Below are 22282 nucleotides of genomic sequence, written 5' to 3'. Positions count from 1 at the left end.
TTTTTTCCCCTCATTTTTTTATGTGTCACTTAAGCCTGTGGACACATTGATAATTGCAATCTGTTTCTCAAATCAGTAAAGTGGAGTACAACCTCTTACAGGCCATCAAACTGAGGGAAGCTGCAACTTCTTAAACCTTATTAAATGTCTTAAACGTCACTGCCAGTTCTAGCTGTTTAGTCTTGGATTGTGATTCATGGAAAGTAACTTTGCATGATTCACAGTTTAAAATATTTCTTATTCATCATATACCGGGCCTTTTTGGAGCCCACCAGTTTTCTTTTAAGCAAACTTTCGTCTGATCGGTTACCCTGAGATAACCATATTATTTCTCTCATTGGCTTCATACAGGTCAGTGAGCAGAAAATAGCTGTCTGAAACTGAGAGTTTAAACCAGTGGTTTGCAGTTATTGCTTAATTCTTTGACCTGATTTCGTGAAAACCTGGTCATGGTTACTAGGAACATTCACCACTCCATCAGTGTACATTTGTTAGAAAATAAATAAAGACATTATAAGTTCTGTTTAAAATTAGCTGTGATTTACTGTACTAGGATAATGCTGTGTAAAAATACACATGAACCATATATATATGCTTGTGCTGCAGTGGCTACAGCTGTTAAAGCATGAGCCAGAGTGCTGGAGAATGACAGACGAGTAAAAGAATGATGATGGAAACATTTTTGGGGGAGTTTTAGTACTTTTATCCGGCACTGGAATTACAGCATCTGTCCAGCGCAGTCTTCCCAGGTGTACATTGAGATGAGTCTGTGAGAAGCAACAGAAACTTTTTTGCAAAAATACTGTTGCTATTGTCTTTTTGTTCTTTCTTTTCTTTTCTTTTTTTTTTAAACATTGTTTGTGTCTTCAGCGTAGTTCCCCCCACATCTGAGCACACGGTGTCTGTAAACTTCCTATTGACATTGTATAAGCCATAGGGGACATTTTGTATTTAAAAGAAAGAAAAAAAAGTCTTGTTTGTTTTTCGCGTGCTTATAGAGATACCGTTTCCTGTGGTTTCCTGTGGTATCTCTGTGTGCTGCAATTTACAAGTGCACGTGAATGCTGTCTGCACTCCCAAAAGTGAGAAAGTGCACATACATACACACACATATACGCAGCTATACATACACTCTGATGTTCTTTTTTTCTTTCTGTGTTGTCATCTTTGCTTGGGGCAGAGCCTCAAGGAAGTGGTCAGGCTGTGGTCATCTGTCTTTAGGGCTGATGGACAGCAGCATGATTTAGTGCATCACCTGGTGGACACTGTTAAAAATGAGCCCCTTTGATGGCATAGTTAGACATGTTTTTTCAGCCGTTGTCTACTTTTATGCGCTCTTTTTTTCCCCCTTGCCTTACGTGGGTGAAATTCATTTAATCTTTGAATCAGAGTTTACAGTGACATCATCAGTGCAGAGAATAAGCAGCTGCACTGACGGGAAAAGAAGGAAAATTCACCCCTTTATGAAATTGTGTTCGAAGGCAAAGTTGAAGGTCAAGAGGGAGTTTATAGTAGGACTTTTTTTGGAAGTGTTGAAATAAGAGAGCTGCTTAAAAGCCCACCTCTTCCTAACAGGAAACCCAGTGCAGAGATGCAGCCGAGGGGTTTAGCGCAGTTTCACCTTTGCTTTGACATCTTCTGGCTTTTCTTTACTTTGTCTGACCAATATCTGAAATCCATTAGCATCTTCCTACTTGTTTATGTGTAGGCCAGGAGGCTCCAGGAGGCAGACGATGAACTTCATTGAATTTAAGGTTTTTATGGTATTAAGTTGAAGTGTCTTTTTCTCATTTTGACCACTTTTTTGTGTGCCAGAGAAAGACCTCTGATCTCTCAGATGCTAGCAAGCTGTATTTTGCTGTGGCAGTGCAGCCTTATCTGCGCTTGAGGTCTGTACTTTAATGGGCTTTATTGATCTAAACAACATCAGGGGTTGCGGTGATGTTATTAAGGCAGAGATAACTTCTGTGTAATTCCACTCCAACAATATATTAGCCTTTTATTGGTCTAAATAACTTTGCCTTTTAGACAGTAATGCACCAGTAAGTCACAGCAGCTCTTCATGTCGGCAGGATCTTAATAAAGCATTTCCTCTGGACATCCTGCTGCAGAGAGAGTGAAAAACGACAGGTTAAAAGGCATGCTGGGAAGTTTCCATGCCATCACTGTAAATTATCTCTTTTGAATACATAAATAAAACTAGAAGCGAGCTGTGAACAGGAAGGGGTGGGGTTGGGACGGATTGGTGGAAGTTAATACAAATATCTTCCAACACTCTCTGTTTCACACATGGAGGTGCTATGAGGAAAAACATAGGAGCTTCCAAAAGAAGCCAAACTGGAATACGTGCAACGTCATGCAGGCAGTAGCCGATCAGTGTTGTGTGCATGTGTGTGGTTTATCTTTTTTTTCTTTCTTTTTTTTAAAAGAATGCTTCTATGTAATTTTTAAGGACACGTGTAATTTAGATTCATCTATATTTGTGTTTTCATTTGAAATATTGAGAGGAAATATGTACATAACATTAGACTTATTATTGTAGTAACAGTAAAAAAATAGACTCTAGCTCAGTCATTCTACTTAACAGAATAGATTTAGATACAATTAATTTATAAAACAAATGCACCGGTTGATTAAAAAAAACAGAGTAGGGTTTTTTGTAGCTGCTACATGTTTGGAAAACTGTTTATTTTTTTATGTATTTTTGAGTAGTTATTGACGCCCATGGTGCATTCTGTGTATGCAAACTTTTTTAATGGACAATTGCAATAATTCTTTCCTTTCAAGGGCAGCATGCTGTATATCTAATATTTATATGAAATAACGAAGCCATTTATCTAGAAGTGTATTTTCCAGGGGTTGGGGGTAGGGCTTCATAATTTGCAGCTATTTAAAGCCTTGGTTTTGGTAATGAATTATTTTGTCATCTCGGCTGTGATGAGATTCATCTTTAATAACTGTAACAATTATTTTATTAAAAAGAGAAGCCATGCATTATGGCTATCTCGCCAAGGTCTCAAGCTGGAAGGAATTCTCATTAAGAGCATTATATTACCCCGGTGTGCTTTCAGTTGGATGTCCCGCTGAAATTACATTAGGTGTCAACAATGTTTGTGTTAGAAGTAAGCAGTCATATTTACAGAGGCTAGCTTTTTTCATTTGCTGCCTGACACTGGGAGATGTATTAAAAAAGATACTAATGCTCCATATCTGATTAAGTCACGTACAGTGAAACTCCTTTAAAGTGTTGACTTTTAATATAAAGCAAGCACTGTTCTGTCATCAGCAAAGACATAAATCTTTATTCAGAACTTTTGATTGCTTGAGCTTTTTTATTTATTAATTTTTTTGTGATTTATTTAGCTGGCACACACGACTGTAATCACCCCTCATTCCTTCCATTTATAGCTCCCAAACTATAAGCATCAGGTTGTTTGTGTCATGATTGATTTATCAGTGATTTTCATCTACATCCTGTGTTCCTTCTGATGGTTAGCGTGGTGTGCAACATTGTATTTTGTTAATGGTTCCAGGCCCAGGGTTGCTGCTAATGACATGGTTGTAATTGTTTGTCAGTGTGATAATGTGTGATTTCCTATTTCCATGTGAAGTTGGACATTTGATGAAGGAGGGATCTTGTCAGGAAGACAAAGTGCTGTCATTTGTCACCAGCTAAATGAGCTTCTCGCCAGACATCCTCTCAGTTTTCAATGGCAATATCATATTCACGGATCCCCTTTTGGGCCATTGCCATGATTTCCACATTATCCAGTGCATGGTATTAAAGAAATGAATTAAGCTTGTTCTTGCTTCCTTCTACACATGAAGCACAGAAATCCAGATGAAGGCAGAGATGTATGAAAATCACCTGATTTTGATGCAAAGGTCAGACATTGTAAAACTGAGATTTGAACTAAATCAACTATGAGAAACATGGTTTCGTTCTCTTAGTTTGTGCTCTTTGCTGACATATAGAAATATGTTAACTGTATTTCCAGAAAGACAGAAGTGAAATTACCGAGTTTGGTAATCTTTTATTCTTAGTGTTTGCTAGCAGTCATCACTTCCTTAAACTTAACATTTTTAAATGGAGAAATGGTTTCATCATCTTCACAGGAAAGACTTTGTCAGTTCATGTCACTGTGTATGTTTTTTTCAGGAGCAAAATATGGAGTCAAGTTAAGTTGAATAAATATGATTTTTGATTTGGGAAAATGAAAGTTTGAGAGTTTGCTGTTGCTGCTGTGCTGAACATTATTTTACCGAAATTTGGATCATTTCTTATAGTTGCCAAATGATAAATATAGCTGCGAGTGATGCATAAACTGGGTTTGGGTGGTGAAATGGGGCATGCCAGAAAAAGTTGGGGTCAGTAGTCATCTTAGAACATGAACATGACAACTTTCATTGTTTGCCTGAACATTTCCTGTAACATTAGAAACTCATGGGGCACATGATTGCAGCACTTGAAGCTCTTTGAAGTAGTTGTTCCCTTAACACACTGCTTCTGTTTCTGATTAAGCTTGTTCCATATTGTGGGGTTGGGGGCAGATTCTTCCTAGTTAACAATCTAATGAGCTAAACAAGACAAACAAAAGAGAGGTACACCGAATGGGTCTCCTGAGGTCGGGGTAGCTGCCTCATGTCACAAATGCTCTTCTGTCTTCCTTTTCCACTCAATATCGATTCATGTCTTCAGTGGTTATGCGCTGTCCGCTGTAGCACACACGGGTGGTGTAATCAGCTAAATGTAGCCTCTGCTTTCTTATTATTACCTGGGTGCTTAACACTGGAGGGTTTTTTTCTCTTCAAGGACAAATGGTGTAGGAGAAGGCAGATCCCGTGTGAAGTCCCTGAGCTCTCGCCGAGCGGCAGATCTCTTTTCAGCGCCAGCTGTTCTCTCAGATACACCAGGCCGTGCTGAAATTCTCTTAATATAATTCTAGGGGCTCAGGAGAATAGTGCAAAACAAGCGTGCCAACGAGGAGAACGTTGAATTTTTCATCAGCGGGCTTCAACTAGCTGAGTTAGTGGGCAGCGCTCTCATTCATGAGCAGATGTTCAGTGCAGTTACACTCTGCAGTTAATGTGAACTTACTGGCCTCTCTGCCATTGGCTGCAAGGACGTTGGCAGCAATCTGGCATCTGAGAATTACTCCCAGTAAAAGGCGCAGTCCTGGAAAGCGTTGCCCCGGCCTTTTTTAGCCACTTCCCAGCCCAGGAGCTGGATTGTGGACAGGGGAAGGCACTGACAGCTCATCCGTCTTCAGTCCGACAGTGATGAAACACTCGCCACTGTTTGCCGGGGGAATAGCACTGAAATTCCTGCAGATAATTTTCACATTTTATATTCACTTCTAATGACTGGATAGATGCGAACCAATGCCACTCAGCAGGTGAAATATATTTCAGGTGTGTCTGAAAAAGAAGTACTTACAGATACCTGCCTCAGTTGTTACATTGAAAGAGTACATACAGATGTATTATTCCAGTACCCCTGAAAGAGGAAACTCAGAGAAGAGGCACCTGTAAGGGGGAACAGTTTGGCTCTGGTACGTCTGTAGCTGTAACCAGCTGGTGCTGTGGTCAGCCTGGTGGGCTGTATCCCAGCCTGGTGCTTCAGACATCTGCATGCCCAGGCTGCCCGCTTGAGTTTGATGTGGTCGTACAGATCTGTGATAGTTTCATCCAACTAGGCAAAAGGCTGTTTGACTGGTGTGTGTGTATGTGACATCAAATTTAGTAGGTGGCATGCCAATCATCCCGAGCTTGTGTGAAAGTCATCACAGTAAAGTTGTGCATATGGGACTTAAACAGTGCAAATGACAAGCTCTTGTTTCTCTGCACGTCTCATTTTCACTTTCTAATTGGTCGTTTTCAGGTTGGCTTTACGAGAGCAAAACTAATTAGTGTTTCTAAATTCAGCAGAAAAAAAGGCAGTTGGGTTGATTGTTCTGGTTTCCTCTCCTGTGTCAGGCGCTCAACAAGAAAATAAGACTAATCATTTTCAAATTGCTCGTATTTTTAAACCCCAGAGCTGAATGTCATTCCTGGTCTCTTGGCATTTTGTTTGGCAAGATCAGGGAACAGTGGTTGCCCTCTCGCCTGTGTGCTGTCTTTGTGATTCGTGGGAAGTTTGGACTTGGGGCCAGTGGAAAAAAACAATGTGTTGTGTTTTAGGTGGGGTTGTTTCTGCTTTGATTGGGAATGTCCTGCTGACAGGAGCAGCCTCGCAAGTTTACAGTAGCTGTGACATTGCCGTTACCTTTATTCAAAGTCCTCCAGCTGCATCGAGCCCTCAGGAAGCCCAGCGCAGGCCCACATGGGCGGCTGACGGCCCACAGAGAGGAGAATGAGCCCTGTTTGAGTTGGCAGACGCTCCCCTCTTGGGGAACTTTTGCTGCCTCTGCAGAAAGGCCAGTGGCGGCAGCTCTGGTGGGGCGGCGGTGATTCTTGGGGCAGGATGGGCTTTTTCCACCTCTCCTCCCATTCAGGAAACACATTTCGCCGTCTCTTCCCTGCGTGTTTGCAAACGGAGGGAAAGAGTTAAGGCGAAGGGGCATGGGGCAGTAGAGCTGAATGACAGAGCACGGCTGTAAGAGGCTGAGCGCTAATGTGTGGCAAATTGAAAAGGGCGAACAAGCTATTTCAGAAAGCACGAGTGTTGTGAGAAGTCAGTGCAGCGGAGCTTTATTTATACTGAACAAAAACATTTACATTTTAGTGTTCTGTAAAACATGCTCTATTTTTATTTTTCCACCGCCACTGCGGGGATTCATTCTTCAGAAGGCAGTAATTAAAACGCAGTTGATCTTAGGTTAGGGAGGAGGAGTGCTTAAATGCAATTAGAGCAATGTTCAAATTAATTTGGACTCAGTTACAGTTGTTGGAATTTGTCATTATTTGTTTAATCAAGGGAGTTCTTGTTTGAGAGACTAAATCTGGATCCACTGATATGTAAACGGGGCCACTGGGAAGCCTGTTCAAACCTATTATCTGCCTGACATGAATATTAATTTGAAAGTGACCTTTTTTGTGACCTTTCAGTTTTGAACTCACACTTAACTGAGAGGTGCATGTGGTTGCATGTTGTGACAGCACGGTTATTATTGAATAAGCTGATTGTGGAAAAATAAGTATGTTCTTGCTTTTGTCACCTTCACGTTTGAAATAATTTCCACTGTTTCTCTTTTTTTTCCATTCTGCCACCCCCACCCCTTAACTTTCCTTTACTACCTCCTCTCTTCTTCTCTCCTCCCCTTCTGCTGACTGCTTGCCGATCCAGCCAGGACACTCCAGTGGTGACATCCTGTGGAGCCATAGATTAAAGTAAGTACCTCACAGAAACATCAGTAGACACCAGCATTTGGTTAAGAAACGCGACTCGTGCACCAGCTTTTGGTGCATTCTTCCTAATGTCTTCTCAAAGAAGGGCATTATATGGTAATAGTGGTGAGTTTGAATGCCACAGGATGATAAGAAAGGTTTTGCATAGTAACCGATTTCCTCTTTTCCTGATGCAGTTGCATGTTGACATGAGTTTGAATGCTTAAATGCGTGCGAGGGGCCAGGTCAGTGAGTCGTGCTGGTGTTCAGAGTTAACTGTGAACCTGAAAAGTAAAGAAAATTGCAGATAGTGTGCTGGCTCATGTCTGCATCCCCAGACTATCCTAGAAGTCATTACTCCTTGTGTGGTGTATAAACACGTCAAAAACAAACAATGACCCTGGGCAGACTCCACACTGCAAAACAATTTCAAAGCCTGCAGTGTAGTGTAAACACAAAACATGGCTAACCTTCACGCAGGGAAGACTTCACCTTAAACCCGGTGTTTGTTTTATAGTCCCTGTCGACCTTGGTCAGATATAGTTTACATCTCTTTGGTTCTTTTCAGGTCGATGTAGCTCAGGTTCTGTGCTGACATTTACGGTTGAAGCTTTTCAGTAAACAACATGCGGCTCGGAAATAGACTATTAATGGAGATCTTATTAGTCATGTGTTCACATTAAAAAAGACAGAGATGAACTTTGTTCACAGTGGTGATTGTGACATGACTGATATTCAGTGTTGTTGTAAACCAAGTGTAAATACTGCCTCGCAGGGTGTAGATTTCCCATACAGACACTCTATGTATCGAGCAATGAATATTCATTTTCTCCTCTCGTAGACTCTTCTGCCTCTGTGAGCTCTTTCACACTGAGCCGGGGGTGACTGTAAGGCGAGGTGAACCCATATTTTTAATAAAGCCCAGCTGCTGAATGATCAAATAGAGTCTCTAATTAAGGCCTGAGTGTACACCCATGTAAAATTCTCTCTGGAATGCTAACAACCTGTGATATTTCCAGAGGAATTTGCTGTGCAGGTCTCAGAGAAGGGAAGAGATTCAAGTGTTTGGGGTTCAGAGGGAGGAGGGGCAGTGTTCGTGTGGCAAGGCAACATGTTGTTCACATCCGTGTCAGATTGAGGCTAATGAAGGCCAGGCTGATCCTTGGATGCAAGCCTTAAGTAAATGATCCCTCTTTGAATATATTAGTGCTCCGTAGCAGCGTTGTGCCTCCCTGCCGTGCCAGCGCTGCTACGTGTTGTCTCGTGGTCTGACGAGGCCAGTCGAAATGGCAGTCACGGTGTTCGATCACGCCGTGTACTGTTGAGCGTGATTTCAGTTTGTTTTACAGCAGTGATGTTACATTGACTTGGTGGTGAGGAAGTACTCTGGCTGATCATTTCCAGGTTAGTGTGTCTGCAAAACAGTTTGATAGTAAATGGAAAGTATGAGTGTTGTGTCATTTGGCAATGTAAATGAGCCATCTCAAATTTTTCCCCACCCTCTTAAGAGGGATTGCATTTACATAGCAGGCAAGGGTTTGATACTCAAGCAGATGGTTGGTGTAGACAAAAGCTGAATTTACTGTTATTTTTAGTGTAGTTTTGAATTTAGTCATTTCTATTCATTTTTGTCTTTTTCGCTTATTTTATTTGAAAATAATCGAGAAAGAAAAACACAGTTTTAAAGTCAGTGAACAAACATTGCTATCAGAAGTTTTTCCACTGCAATTTATGGTCACAGCAGCACTTAACATGGAAATGAATCCTAAGCTAGTAATTATGAAGCACTTTGGATTATTAATTGGAAAGACAAGGACATAGAAATGAAACAATTGTGAATGCACCCCTTCTAAGCTGCTGTAGCATCTCATTAATAAATACCTTTCTGGTTCTTTAGTGCTGTGCCCGCCTTGCTGATTGAAACAATGTCATTTGATTTTCGCTGATAAAGCATCTGTGCTTCATAGATGGATGGATTGGATGGATCCAATTAGCCATAGTCATCGCTCATGTATTTAAGCTGACAGTGGAAGTCTTGCGTAGAATATCCTTGATTTTGGTAGTTTTGTGAGGCGCTCATGCAGAGTACTTTTAAAGCCCATAAAGAGCGGACTGTGAAGAATGCTCCCTTGATGCAGCTTTGATTTACAGCAAATTTTTTCAATTAGACGTGGGAGGGAAGTAATTGATTTTCAGTAGGCAGTGTACAATGATTGGAAATTCTTAAAGGATGAGAAAGTGACCAAGATCCATAACTTTTTTCCTTTCACTGTGTATTATATACAATCAACGCTGCAATTACTTGGAGCTTTTACTTAACATTTCATACAGGTTTTATTAGTAGGTAATGCATCTTTTTATACAGAGCACTCACATTCTACAACCTACACATTTACAACAGGTTATGAGGATTGATGGCTTGTAGTAGCAGCTGCACAGGTGCACCTTGTGTCTCATAAGGCATTCTGACCTTCTGCACAGCACATACCATGCTGGCCTGTTTGTAAACGCCAGCCCTGTTTGTAAACACGAACAGAGAGATGAGAAGCAGATTTGCCCCGGTCGCGCTCGGCTCACAAGACAGGCACAACACAACGTGACAAGCAACAGATGTGTCACACAGGCTGAAATCAAAACAGCCGTCCAGCATGGAGTTGTGCACACCATCAGACATGGATGCTGTGATGAGGCGGGGAGGCAGCGAGCACTGCTGGCAGATGAGACAAGGCAGCGCCTCTGCTGCTCCCAGCTTCCTGTCTAGAAGAGGACAGGCCTGTTTGTAGGCTGCTTTGACACTCCTAGTCACTTTGTCATCTGGGGTGCTCACTGCAGCTCTGATCACATGTACACATTGCATTCAAAGAGCGTCATATCAGCCGTGTGACAGGTAGGCTCCCAATGAGACAACAGCCAAAGGGGATGTCCTTTTCAATACACTGTGTGAGCACAAACGCACAGTGCGCCAAGGCAAAATAACATCATATGACATCATTCAGAATGCTCTTATGCTGTCTTCTCTGTTTGGAAAGATGGTGCGGGTTTGCTTCTGCCCTGCCTAATAACAGAAAGGCCTTTATGGAGACGCATGTCCACTCCGTGCACACTGACTGTTTGACAGCAGCAGTAAAAGTGCAGCTTCACACAGGCAGCGCACTAATGATATTCTCAGAAGCTTAATCTGCCTTTTGCCACTGCCCCATAAGCAAACAACGCGGCTTGACGTTGAGCCATGGGAAGAGAAACAGGAATCCGTCATCAGAACAAGTGAATGAATGAAGGTGCGGCAACAGCTGCTTGACTGAGCACATACAACAGACTGTCACCCCACATCTGTTTACCACTTCGACAGCCACATGAGTGTTTATATCCATGAGTGTAATTGAGCTATTTTCCTGAGGGCAGCTGTAACCCACACTAAGTTATAGCCCAACTTTCCATTAAAGCGTGGGGGGAAGTTTTACTGATAGCAATCACGCTCAGCAACACTGCTATGTAAATACGGCTTATCAGCTTTGCCAATTTGGTTAAGTGGCATGTACGTGGGTGATTCATACATCTAGCTCTGTGGCTGTGACACCAGCCACATACTGTAGACATTTAATAAACATTGGTAACTTGCATTATTAACAAGTATATATGCAGCAAGAACATAATAATGAAAATGATGGCATGTCAAACCAATATTGTGCAGAAAAGATGCAAATACACTGACAAAATATTCAACCTGCCATGTGGTCAAACTTAACTGTCTGCATGCAGCACGTACAGTATATGGAAATTGAAATGGGAATATCTAGATCTAAAACGTGCCATTTAAATATTCAAATGTTAACACCAAACAATATAATGCATTATGGCTTTTAGAATTTGCATACAACTCTGTTTGCTGCTGTAAGCTGGGGGTAATACAAGGAAGAGAGAGGGAGAGAGATAGTGAGGGAGAAACACTGAGCGGATATGGAGCACACAAACAAAGCCTTTGTGTGCCAGTCATAGGAAAATGACATTTGATTACTGTGTGAATTTTTATGGTAGCTTAATTTAACAGTTAATGGTTATTTTGTATATCTTAAAGTCCTTACTGTTTTAGGGAAACTACAACTTCCATCACACACTCAACCTTTGCTAATTTGTAGATGGCTATGTCTTGATGCATGCTCAGTCATCCAGGTAAGTAAATCCCAAACGGTCGATTTTGTTCATCTGGACGTAACGTTTTCAGTAGGAGAAACGTTTCATCAAACACAACAATGGGCTATGAGGTCACAGCCCATTGTTCATTCAGTGGGCTAGTTTCAGTCATTGCGCAAATGTACTGTTTATAAGGTTGGGGAAACCTGCAGTCAGCTGAGACTGAAGAAGTCACTTGGACGAGTGACGAAACGTTTCTCCCACTGAAAGCGTTACGTCCAAATGAACAGAATCAACCTTTTGGGATGTAGACGGGTATTTTTAAAACAATGTAAATCAGACGTTAGCTGAAACTACCATTTATTTTTGTTTGGTGGAGGTCATGTTGATACATGTTTTTTCTATACTTTACATTTTTGTAAAATGTATTCCTAGTTGCAGTGTCTCATTTTCAAGTGAAGTTCATTCAAAAAGCTATTCCCCCTGGTAAGGTTGGGGAAAATGTTAAAATTATCTGTACTATCTTGGTTTGCAAGTTAATCATTTCCCAAATTGAATTCACATAGGGGCAGGCCACTAAGCGAGGTCAACCACTCTCCGACAGCCAATATATTTGTCCAGTCGCCTTGCCCAAACACAGGAGAACTGCTTCTGTAAAAGTAGAAACCTTTAGCTCTTGAGAACTTTGTCAGATTTATAAATTTCCTTGATCTTAATCATTCATTTACAGTTACAAATAAACTGCTGTATTTGTTACTGAGGAAAATGCTTGTTTAAGGAAGTGACTGTATTTATTTATTGTAGCACCTGTGACTTGCTAGGTGGTAGGATCAGATATCACATAGCTACAGACAAATGAAGCAGCCGTTTGACCACAGGAACCAGTGGCTTAGATTCACAAAAATACATTTCAAATATAAAAACATCATCCACAGATAAAAAACGAGGTCAGTGTACAGTGTTGATAAGAAGGTCGTACGAAGTCTGAAATTCAACTTGCTTATAGCTGTAGATACCCTGATAAAGAGGTTGTTGACTATTAACTGATGCTTTACCATGAGGACACTTCTTCACTCTGCACCACTGTCTGCTCAGCCGTGATTCGCCTCTGCTGCATGTGCCGTTGACAGTACTGCAAAGATGTGAACGGCAGAGTCAGTGCTGCCCTGCAGGACAGACTAAATGACCACAACGTTTATAAATGACCCCCCAAATCTTTATCTGTTTTTTGTTTGTTCTTGTAATTAAATTGTGTTATTTAAGTTTCAAATCTGTGCATATCAAACAACAGATTTGCAAATATGCAGCACACTGGTTTGGAAGAAAAAGGCTGTCAGCAATAGATTTCACTTGAGATTCTTTTAGATATGTTATTAACATATTTCTCTTATATTAGAAATATACATCACACAGCACACAGATACAGAGGGATGGTGAAAAGAAGACAGCAGGATAGGAGTCGGCCCTGGTCACTGTCTGACAGGGTTAAACATAGTGAAGGATTGCCAGTCCAAACTGTGACATCTGTAGCCACCATCAACACGTACTGTAATTAAGTGGAATCTGTGAGCTTTAATTCTATTTGCTGTCCAATAACAGCTCCCTGTAATGAATAATTTACGGAATAAGGGAGGCTGTTACTTGACGCCTTTTCACTTTGCGTTTAAATTTAGCTGGTGTCATTGTCCGGCAGTGTGATTAATAGTTTATCAGTCTCGACTATACATCTCCATGAAATATCTCTTTCCATCTGTCATTGAACTGCACATGGAAATTGGTTAGATTTTTAATCAGGCATAGCTTAGGCCAGTTGAAAAAGGAAAATTACCAAAGGAACCTGCTCTCACAATGCACTCACATGCAGGTAAGACACTGGATGTCGTTTGTGGAATAAGTCTTTCTGCCTCTGTGGCTCTGCTCACCGTTCATCTCTTTTTTTGGTCTTTTTCGTATGATAATTACATTGAGACCTCATACAGGCTAGAGTGTGCAGCCTAAATGTGGTTTTAAATAAGCCTGAGGTGTGTAACAGTGAAAGTGAGTTGTGAAAGAGGCGCCTGCCACAAGGGGGTTGACCAGTGAGCCAGAGATTGGCTTCCCTGTCAAATAAAGATTAGGTCTTTATTTCACAGTCTAATCCCTGCAAATCTCTTATGGAAGAACTTGGATGGTGCAGCGCTTCTAATGGCGCAGAGACTTCACTGTCTGTGTTTCTTCTTTATCTCTGAATGTACACAAGTGGATACAGCAACCTCTGGTCCCGGGTTAGTCAGTCTATTTAATCTGGATTACAACTCATATTAAATTGACCAAGGTTACCTTAGTTCCTACTAACAAGCTGCATTGCATTGAAGCTGCTCCTGGCATTTTACATTCTGCTGCTACGCTGTAGCCAAGTTGGGGCTGTATTGCGACTTTTCTAGTTATTGAATATCTCCATTTTTCCCCTCTTGACTATGCAGAACATTCTTTTTATTGAATTATTTATGTGAATTTTGAATTATTGAAGGAAGATAATTTCTGATCAGATTAATATTAACTCCCTGTGAAATATTAATGACTAATGTTAAAAACGATGAACTTACAGAACCATTAATATAATCATAAACAGACATAGTAGTGGTGACACAGAGTCAAATGTGCCAGGGCCGCTCCAGCCTCCTTGAGGTTGGTGAATGTGAAATATTGCAGGAGTCTACTTTGTACTCAGAAGCTAATGTCATTGGCCAGCCCTGCCCCTGGGGCTGGCAGCGGTGTCACGGGGGGTAGTTCACCAGCATTTGTCTCCAGGTTACCTTTGTGACCTTGTCCACAGATGACCTGAACTATGGCCAGGGGAAAAGTCACAAAGATGTTTTGTTGTTAACATTAAGCTGGTCCCCTTATCACCTCCACTGATTGGCAGCGCTCCACTGACAGCTCGAGTTATTCTGCTCCACCCCCAACTTTTGCTCCGAAGCCTGGTGGCTAAATACGACCGACCATTCTTTATCTGTTTTTCACAAGGAGTGCCACAAAGTGAATTTCATCATGCAAGCCTTGAGCAGGTTAAATCTAGTCTTTTGTCAGTTTTGATTAAAACTCTCTTTAGATTAATGATATTCAGCAAAGATTTGATCTATCATTTGCCATTCTTTGGGTTTGTTATTACAGTCGTCCCATTGTATTTATAAAATATGGAAATCAGACAAAAATAAACCATTATTCTAACATAATGGTAAGCACCTCGAAAATATGGTTACATTAATTATGTTTTAAATGCTAATGCCAGTGAAGAACATAATAACGAAGACATGAAAGACTCCCTATTCAAAATCTGATAGCCAGGGAGAAGCAAATTATTTCAAATATTTGATATTTAAATTATTTTCAAATGAACTGAGACATGAGTAGAGTAGAGGCGAGTAGTTTCCCCTGGTGATCCTTCAGGGTCCTTTGTTTCCGTGGTGTGTCTCCAGCTCATTAATGTTCTAAGCATGTGAGGGAACCAGACCATACCCCATAACCCATAGCCGGATGACACCTCAGGCCCAACACACATACAGTGCATGCACATACATTCACACACATGCACACACGTACACAAAAATCCCTCAGCTGTTTAAAGTCCACTGGCTCTTTCAGGAAGTGATGGCCGCCGCGCTGTCCTGATTAAAATGACAATAGTCTAATTAACTCGACCCCAGTGTCAGTGCACTAAACGGCTGATGGCCCGCCAGTTCCTGTTTGAAAACCCTTTGTCTCCTCATCATCCAAAAATATGACTTTTTTTTTTTTTACAGCAAAATGCCTCAACCCCATTTGACGGGATTTGCTAATGGCAATTATTTCTCATGAGCTAATTAAATCTAGGCAAAGTTTTCCATTCTTTTTTTTTTCCTGCTGCAGAAATCCGTCTGTACAATCCTCCTGGGATTTTTCATTCACGGTATAATATCACAAGCACCTTCAAGCAATGCTAGTCATTTAGATTATATACAATTCTAAAGAGGTGTTTTGGTCTTCAGACTGATTATATTTATTTTTTTACCACTTTTAATCAAATCGTTTATTGATCCAACATCGTGATCCTTCCAGAGCCAACCCAAAGCCCCTGCTGGTCAACAGGTCAAACCGCCTGATAAAAAGGAGCCAAAGACGACACATTCAAGCAAATCGGCCAAAATCTTTTAACCTCCTTTACTAACAGTTTTTGAAAGTGAGACTTTAATCCAGCCCCCATTAATCTTTTGCATTGTTTGATGGACTCGTCTAAAGTGCAGAGGAAAGAAAAAAGAACAACAACATTAAAAAAAACTTTAATGACTGAAGAAGAAACTGCTTTTTGTTCTATTATCCTTCTGTTGGTGATTAAGGTCTGTAGGGAGATAATTACGCTTTAGTCTGGAGTTAATGAAACGAAAACTTCTCTTTTCTTGTGGAAAGGAAGGGCAGATCTTTTGTACTGCTATCTGCAGACATCTCCCACCCTTGACAGGGCACACAGAGAATTGGTTTTGTTTTAAGGTTGCAAGCCCCCTCCGCTGCCTGTCAGTCCATGGATGATATGAGGGATCTGTGAATGAAGCCAGAGTCAATGAGGTCTGCCTCCACTGCAATGGTGAAGCTTTCTGTTCTTCCTGTGAACATAAAATATGCTGTAAAACATCAAATGACAACCTCACAAGAGGTCATCAGAGTGAAAGAAAAAAAATAAAATAAAATGCATGTTCATTCTGTGTATTACATGTTTTAGTGTTGTTACAGCAACAAGCATGTGTTCACCAACAAATGACCCCGCTTTGTTGAGCACCAAAGGAATGCACAGATTTGAATTTATCACATGGCAACACGGGGGCCATATGTGTCATCTGACTTCAGATGCCCCTTTTGAACACGTGGTGCTGTTGACTAAACTATTGTACGGTACAAATGGTGGCCAGAGAGCACATATTATGCTGTCCTTGTAGAAGTTCACATCTGGTGTGAGGAGCTATGTGTGTCACTTTGTGTGCGTGTGTGTGTGTAGGGCAGCAGCACCTCCCCACCCCTCCTGTCCCTCTTGCCCCTCCAACAGCACTCTCACGTTTCATCATCTGTTCTCCAGCGCTACGGTGCTCCGGCACAAGTTGGCCGCTCTGGATCCATCTGTTGTTATTATTTTCTACTGATAATTGGCTTGAACAATGGAATGCCTGTGTCCCCCTTGCCTTTGAAACCCAACACCCTGTTTATTTTCCTGAGGTCTCATTTCTGCTCTCTTTCCCTCTATCCTACCCTCTCTCACCCCTCAATTTCTCTCTCTCGCTCCTCTCCTGTCAACTTGTGTCACCTCACCCCTAGCCCACCCCCCTCCTTTTCCCCTGATCCATTTGAGAGGGTTTCACATGAAAATTGCATCTTTGACTGGCCACATCAGTATGTGTCACTCAGCATCTGATGCTTCTCTCTAGACTTTCTGGAGGGGCTCAGCTTCCATTCTTTTTTTTGTTTTGTTTTTACTAAGATAGGATTTTCTTTTCTCTCACTTTTTTCCGGAGCTTCCCACTTACAGCACAGACTTCTGCATTCCTGGCCTAAGAAACAGATGAAGCAAATAAGAAGGTGTGGAGGAGGGAGCAGGGGGTGTAGAGAGCAGAGTGGGAACAGCAGAGTGTCTTTAGGAAGAAAGGCATTGGACCATGGATGTTCGTAAAAATCACTTTTTCCTCCCTGCTAAAATTCAGGTTTTCCACCAGGGGGTGGGAAGAAGAGAAGCATATGTAAGAAAGAACAAGAAGATCACAAGGTGTACTTTCATTTTAATCGAGGACATCATTTAATAAAAGCCCACACCAAAAAATGACCTACTTACATTAATTAAATTTGATATTTAAAAATTTAATTAGTATTTTAGGTTGTAATTAAGTAGTATCATGTTGAAGACTTCATGCTCTGGTGACATTTTTAGACTGGTACATTTTATTTAGTCAGAATTTTATCGTCAGCCTTGCAGATTGCCTATTGATTAAGTAATTAGCTGTGTGTATGTAAAAGTAAAACGCTCATGTATGGTGTTTGACAAAGTGTAGAGAAAGTCAAGTGCCTTCTGTGTAACTGTTGGGAAATCCTCTGTTCGTGTCATTAGAGGCATGAGGAAGTTTTCTTTTTTTCTTTTTTTTTTTTCCTGTTCTTTTTTTTGACCGCACTGATGTTCATTTGTTCTGTATGCTCTTGTCTAATTAAAAGAGGCTAGGACAGGTAGGGCTCTCAGCAGGCATCTGCTCCGTGCCAGTTCTTCATTTGCCGAGTGTTTGTGTTTATGCAAACGGGCCTCTTCCTGCATATTTAATTTAGAGCAAGGCACCGACTTTTGTTGTGTTTTGACCACATACCTTTAGTACCTCTCAGCTCTTCCGTCTGGCCAGGCTAGTTCTCTCTCTCTCTCTCTCTTTTGCTCTCTCTCATACACACATGCAAACTCACTTGACTACCTCATTACTACTTAGACTACTTTCACCGCCAGCTTTCTCCTCTTCTTCAGAAGTGGATTTCAAACACTCAGTGCTTGGAGGAAATATGCATGAATATACAGTTTTGTAAACATGATGAAAGTCTGTTTAACTGTTGGAAGGTAAGTCTGTGAAGATTATATTATCTTTACACTGTTTTCTCCTCCTCGTCATTCCTTTTATGGCACAGTGCTCCATGACTGTGAGTCTGTACGAGCGTGTTTGTAGGTGTGTTCTGTAAGTGATTGACAGATTTTATGTATAGGGTGTAGATGGCAATGCCTTTCACTATTGGTCATAAGTACAAGCTACTACAACATGTACAATAATTGCCGTACAGTGTAAGATTGCAAAAGGGTGAATTCAGTGAAGTATTAGGGTATTTAGAGAGTTTTCTAAAGAGATGAAACAAGCAATTAATCATTTTGTTAATTTGTTCATTTCTGCTCATGCTGTGGCAAACAGAATTAAATCTAAATTCTTTAAGATAGACATGCAAAACAAACAAACAAACAAAAAAAGACTTAAGGAAACCTCAAGGAACGTTAGCTACAGCAGTACTGAGGTATGTGTATTGCGCTGTCCCTGTTAAAAACAGCCACAAATGATTGGAAAATATATTACCTATTAGTTAAAGTTGACATTGTCCTGTTGTACATGTGCAAAATGTTCCTTTTGTTCAGTGCAGCAGGGTTGGAGGTGAGAGTGAGTACTAACCCCATGTCGATGCGTGAGGGTATTAGTTCCTCCCCTCACTCATCGCATCTTGTTCTCCCTTTGTCTTTGTCTGGGGAAATGGAATCTGCAGCTTATTGATATTAATAGCGCACAGGATCTGTGGTTGGAGAGGACCTGGGACCTGGGCGAGAGTGGTAACTTGATATGGCTGGGTAGAATTGACAGTCCTTCTGCTTGACAGGGTGGAAAGGGGTTGGTTGTAAAAATAGGATTGCATAATGTTCAGTGCGCGTTAGGCCGTGTGTGCTGTGCTGTACATTACTGTACATACAGGATCGGGGTTAAACATTTCGACTGGCCTGATCTGATTTTACATGTTAAGTTTGAAACCTTTCTTGACCGTGGATGCTGAACTGCACTGGCTGTGACTTCTCTGCTGACAGAATAATAAACAAAGTGCGATTTTCTGACAGATCAGTAAACATTGGCATGAATTCAGTGTCTTGTTGATTAGACATTTTATATTCAGTGGGCTCATTTGAATAGTGTAAAGAAATGTTTGGCCCTGCTTGTTTTGGGTCCACTTCGTTGGTATTAAGACAGCAAAGCACTCCATGGAGAAAAGCTGCACTCTGTGTACTTTGTTCTTAGCTCAGCAAAACGTGAGGGCAGGTCCAAAGAATCTGGGGGATCAGACAGGCCTGACATTCACCAGACTGCACTGTTGCCTTTTAAGCTTAGACAAAAAAAAGAGAATCTGAAAATAAGCACCCAGAATAAGGGCTGGCTGGATTGAAGTTGGGTTTAATTGGTGGGTTTTGAGTCTGTTTGCGTGTCAGAAAGTGCTGTTGTTTACAGTCTGTGTGGGTGTTACAATATAACGCCCTGATCCTGCCAATCACATTAAAAAGAAAAAAAAACCAACAATGCATTTTTCTCCACTTTTTTAAAATGCTGACTTTTTAGACTTTATGAGACTTAGCCATGGTTTTCATTTAATCAGTCCTTCTTAATAAAAGCCCAGAAGAAAAGAGGGGGAAAATAGTGTGCAGTCAGCCCTTTTAGCAGATCAGATCATACAGTAAGCAGCTGCGTTTGTTGAGAAGTGAGTCATGCTTTAGATTTTCCTGTGTTTCATTGCACAGACAGTGACTTGGAAAATCTCCTGCACACACCCTAAAAACAAATACCAGTGACCCTGCATATTGATATCAGTGACTCTACACAACTGAAACTCTTCTACGCCCTATTTTATTTACACAATGCTTTTAGTACAGATCCACCAGCCTTAAACTGCATTAAACCAGTATCTCAACTTTTTTTTTCTTTTAGATTCAAACACATTGTTATAGCCTGGCATGATAAATAGATGCTGTAGAATTATTCAGATGCTGATACTAAGTGGTCCAAACATGCAGGATGGGCTGTAAAGAACCACAAGACAACTCTGGCAGCCTCCTATTGACAACCATTGAGTTGAGCATTAATTAATATGGTAATGATATGTGAAGGTTCATTAACAAGCCGCCACAGAAGTAGCCACAGATATAGTATTAAGCGTGCTTAGAGTAATTAATGGAATAACTTTACTTAGTGGTAAATATTCATGGGCCCTCATCTTTTTGTCTGCACGGTGTGAAGAGAGAGGAGAGCCTGTCCATTAGAGGAGCTGAAGAGCTGTCCACAGTGAATGCGGGCCTTTTGTTGGGATTGGGTGCGTTTCAGTGGAGGGGTATTAATTCATATTTTGAACATGCAATCTTACAACAAAGCCAAAGGCACTGATAACATACCTGTGACTAGAGAGCATATTGTGAAGCCGTGACCCCTTCAAAAAATAGGAAAGTCCACTTCACAGGTTTGTGGACAGAATAAAATGAGTCTTTGTTCACACTCACATGTAACCACAGCCGTTCATTACCATAGCAAAAAACCCTTCTGATTGTTCCATTTCCTCTGAAAATAGGGTGTTTGCATGTTTTTCCCACCATGACTACAATGAAGCCCTGTGGTATTTGCATACAAAATGGAAACATTTTTATGGATCACCTGAAAGCTATCGGGCTAATAAAAAGATCTCGTAGCAGCACAAATAAAAATTTCCTGCATAATTAACTTAAAAATGTAATGTTCATTTTTGTATCATTTCATTATGTATATCTTACATTGTAGTCTTTGTTCATACTAGTAGCCAGTTTTTAAAATTTCTCAGGCTACTTCAAGTGGCATCCAGTAACAGCAGTAACACTATCAGTATTCCACTACCTCTTCAATGAAAACATAGTGGAATACTTATTTCAATTAAGTGTACATAATTAATCAAATTCAAGGCTCCCTGCTCATTATCTTTTACTTTTAAGCAATCGCTGCTGAGATATGTGAGTCATTTTTGACAGAAATCAGCAAGACATCAACGTTTTGCTTTATACCTCTTTGCAAGAGTTGTCATCAATCCAGCAACCCACCCAGGTAAAGAAAATACAATCCGAGTGACTGTACTGGAAAGATAATAGGGAGAAAAAACACAGAGTAACTCATTATGACAGAACATGCGTTTTTTTCAGTAGCTTTGCTACTACAAGTCTGGAACATGCCCCCTTGGGAAAGTCCAAGATTAATGGCTAACTGCAGGCTATAGCTGACAAACAGGTGTTTTTCTATTGAGTTTGTATCCAGCAGATTATTGGAATTCTGTGCTCACCAAGATGTTGTTTGTTGCACGAGTTTAGCTGAAAGGTTTAGGTGGAACAAAGTGCTGTTTTGTTTGTATCACTGGTGTAACTCTGTGCAGTTAGTATCAGTTTTACGTGTCACTGCACTGTGAGATTTCCATGTCAAAAGTACTTTGTTGTCCTATGTGCCGTTGGGTTGGTTTTTTTTGTTTTTAACCAAATGGCACGGCAGATCTGCAAAAGCCAGCCAAGACTTTGCATGAGAACCTTGGAAAATGCTCCTTAGTTTCCTTTGTCTTTTGAAATTGTTGCATTTAGATTCATATTCTTAGATTTGGCCTCTTACTGAGCATGCACATAACCCACCTTGGTGGGTAATTATCTCAACCAGGAGTTGTTCTATTCCCTAAAATCTCAATGTGGGAGTGTGTGATGGGTTCCGTTTTCCCAACCGGGCTAAGCAGCATGTGCTTGTTTATCCTCACCCTACGATCTGTGCACCCCCACTGTTCTAAATGGCAATATTACAACCCTGTGCTGTTTGAAATGGAGACAATTATCTGTTTAGGTATTACAAGATGGGCTTTATATTACAAGGAGAAAAGGCGTACAGCTGCTATCAGGATCCCGTTGTTGCCTTTTCTCTCCAGTACAAATTTTCCATCATTAAAATGATGGAACATTTATCTAAATGGATGTTATGCATTGGGTAAACTCATTTAGCTCCCGGGGCTCTTTCAGGTGATGGGAATTAATGATGTTTAGTAGTTTGAAACTGAAAATATCTGTCATTTGTCACCACTCACCATTGATTTACGATTCCATTGATGATATGTTAATTGAAGTGTAATGAATCACAATAATAGGGTAGTTGTGTGGGAATGGTCCATTTTCAATGATTGTTCAACCCTCGGTAGAGTTCAGAGCGAGCTGCATGTTGACTCGCGTTTTCAACAAGGGCGTTTAACTCATAATTAACGCTGAAACTGGGCACGTTGGTCCGGG

At 40.9% G+C, this 22282-nt stretch overlaps 1 protein-coding gene and 1 long non-coding RNA gene across 18 annotated transcripts in view; one reads left to right on the top strand and one right to left on the bottom strand.

Moving 5' to 3' along the window:
• foxp1b (forkhead box P1b) overlaps positions 1-22282 on the top strand; it is a 146678-nt gene that overhangs the window by 25353 nt on the left and 99043 nt on the right. For 13 of the 17 annotated variants that reach the window (XM_013269979.3, XM_025907469.1, XM_019358611.2 and 10 more), the window contains one exon: positions 7286-7329. The exons of 2 other annotated variants lie outside the window; for them this stretch is intronic. The gene's annotated coding sequence lies outside the window, so the exon portion shown is untranslated. Of the gene's footprint in view, positions 1-7285; positions 7330-17714; positions 18050-22282 lie in introns of those variants that run through there. 2 more of the 17 variants (XM_019358613.2, XM_019358614.2) reach the window with 1 other exon arrangement.
• Positions 5739-8030, bottom strand: LOC112846974 (uncharacterized). The gene is made up of 3 exons (XR_003220220.1): positions 7797-8030; positions 7237-7309; positions 5739-6518 (listed from the first exon to the last, which is right to left on the bottom strand). It is a non-coding gene; the product is annotated as an uncharacterized LOC112846974 (long non-coding RNA).

This window comes from Oreochromis niloticus, linkage group LG5, assembly GCF_001858045.2.
Source record: "Oreochromis niloticus isolate F11D_XX linkage group LG5, O_niloticus_UMD_NMBU, whole genome shotgun sequence".
NCBI classification, from domain to species: domain Eukaryota; kingdom Metazoa; phylum Chordata; class Actinopteri; order Cichliformes; family Cichlidae; genus Oreochromis; species Oreochromis niloticus.
The sequence above is the reverse complement of the archived record's forward strand: the minus strand, read 5'-3'. Positions and strand labels throughout refer to the sequence as shown.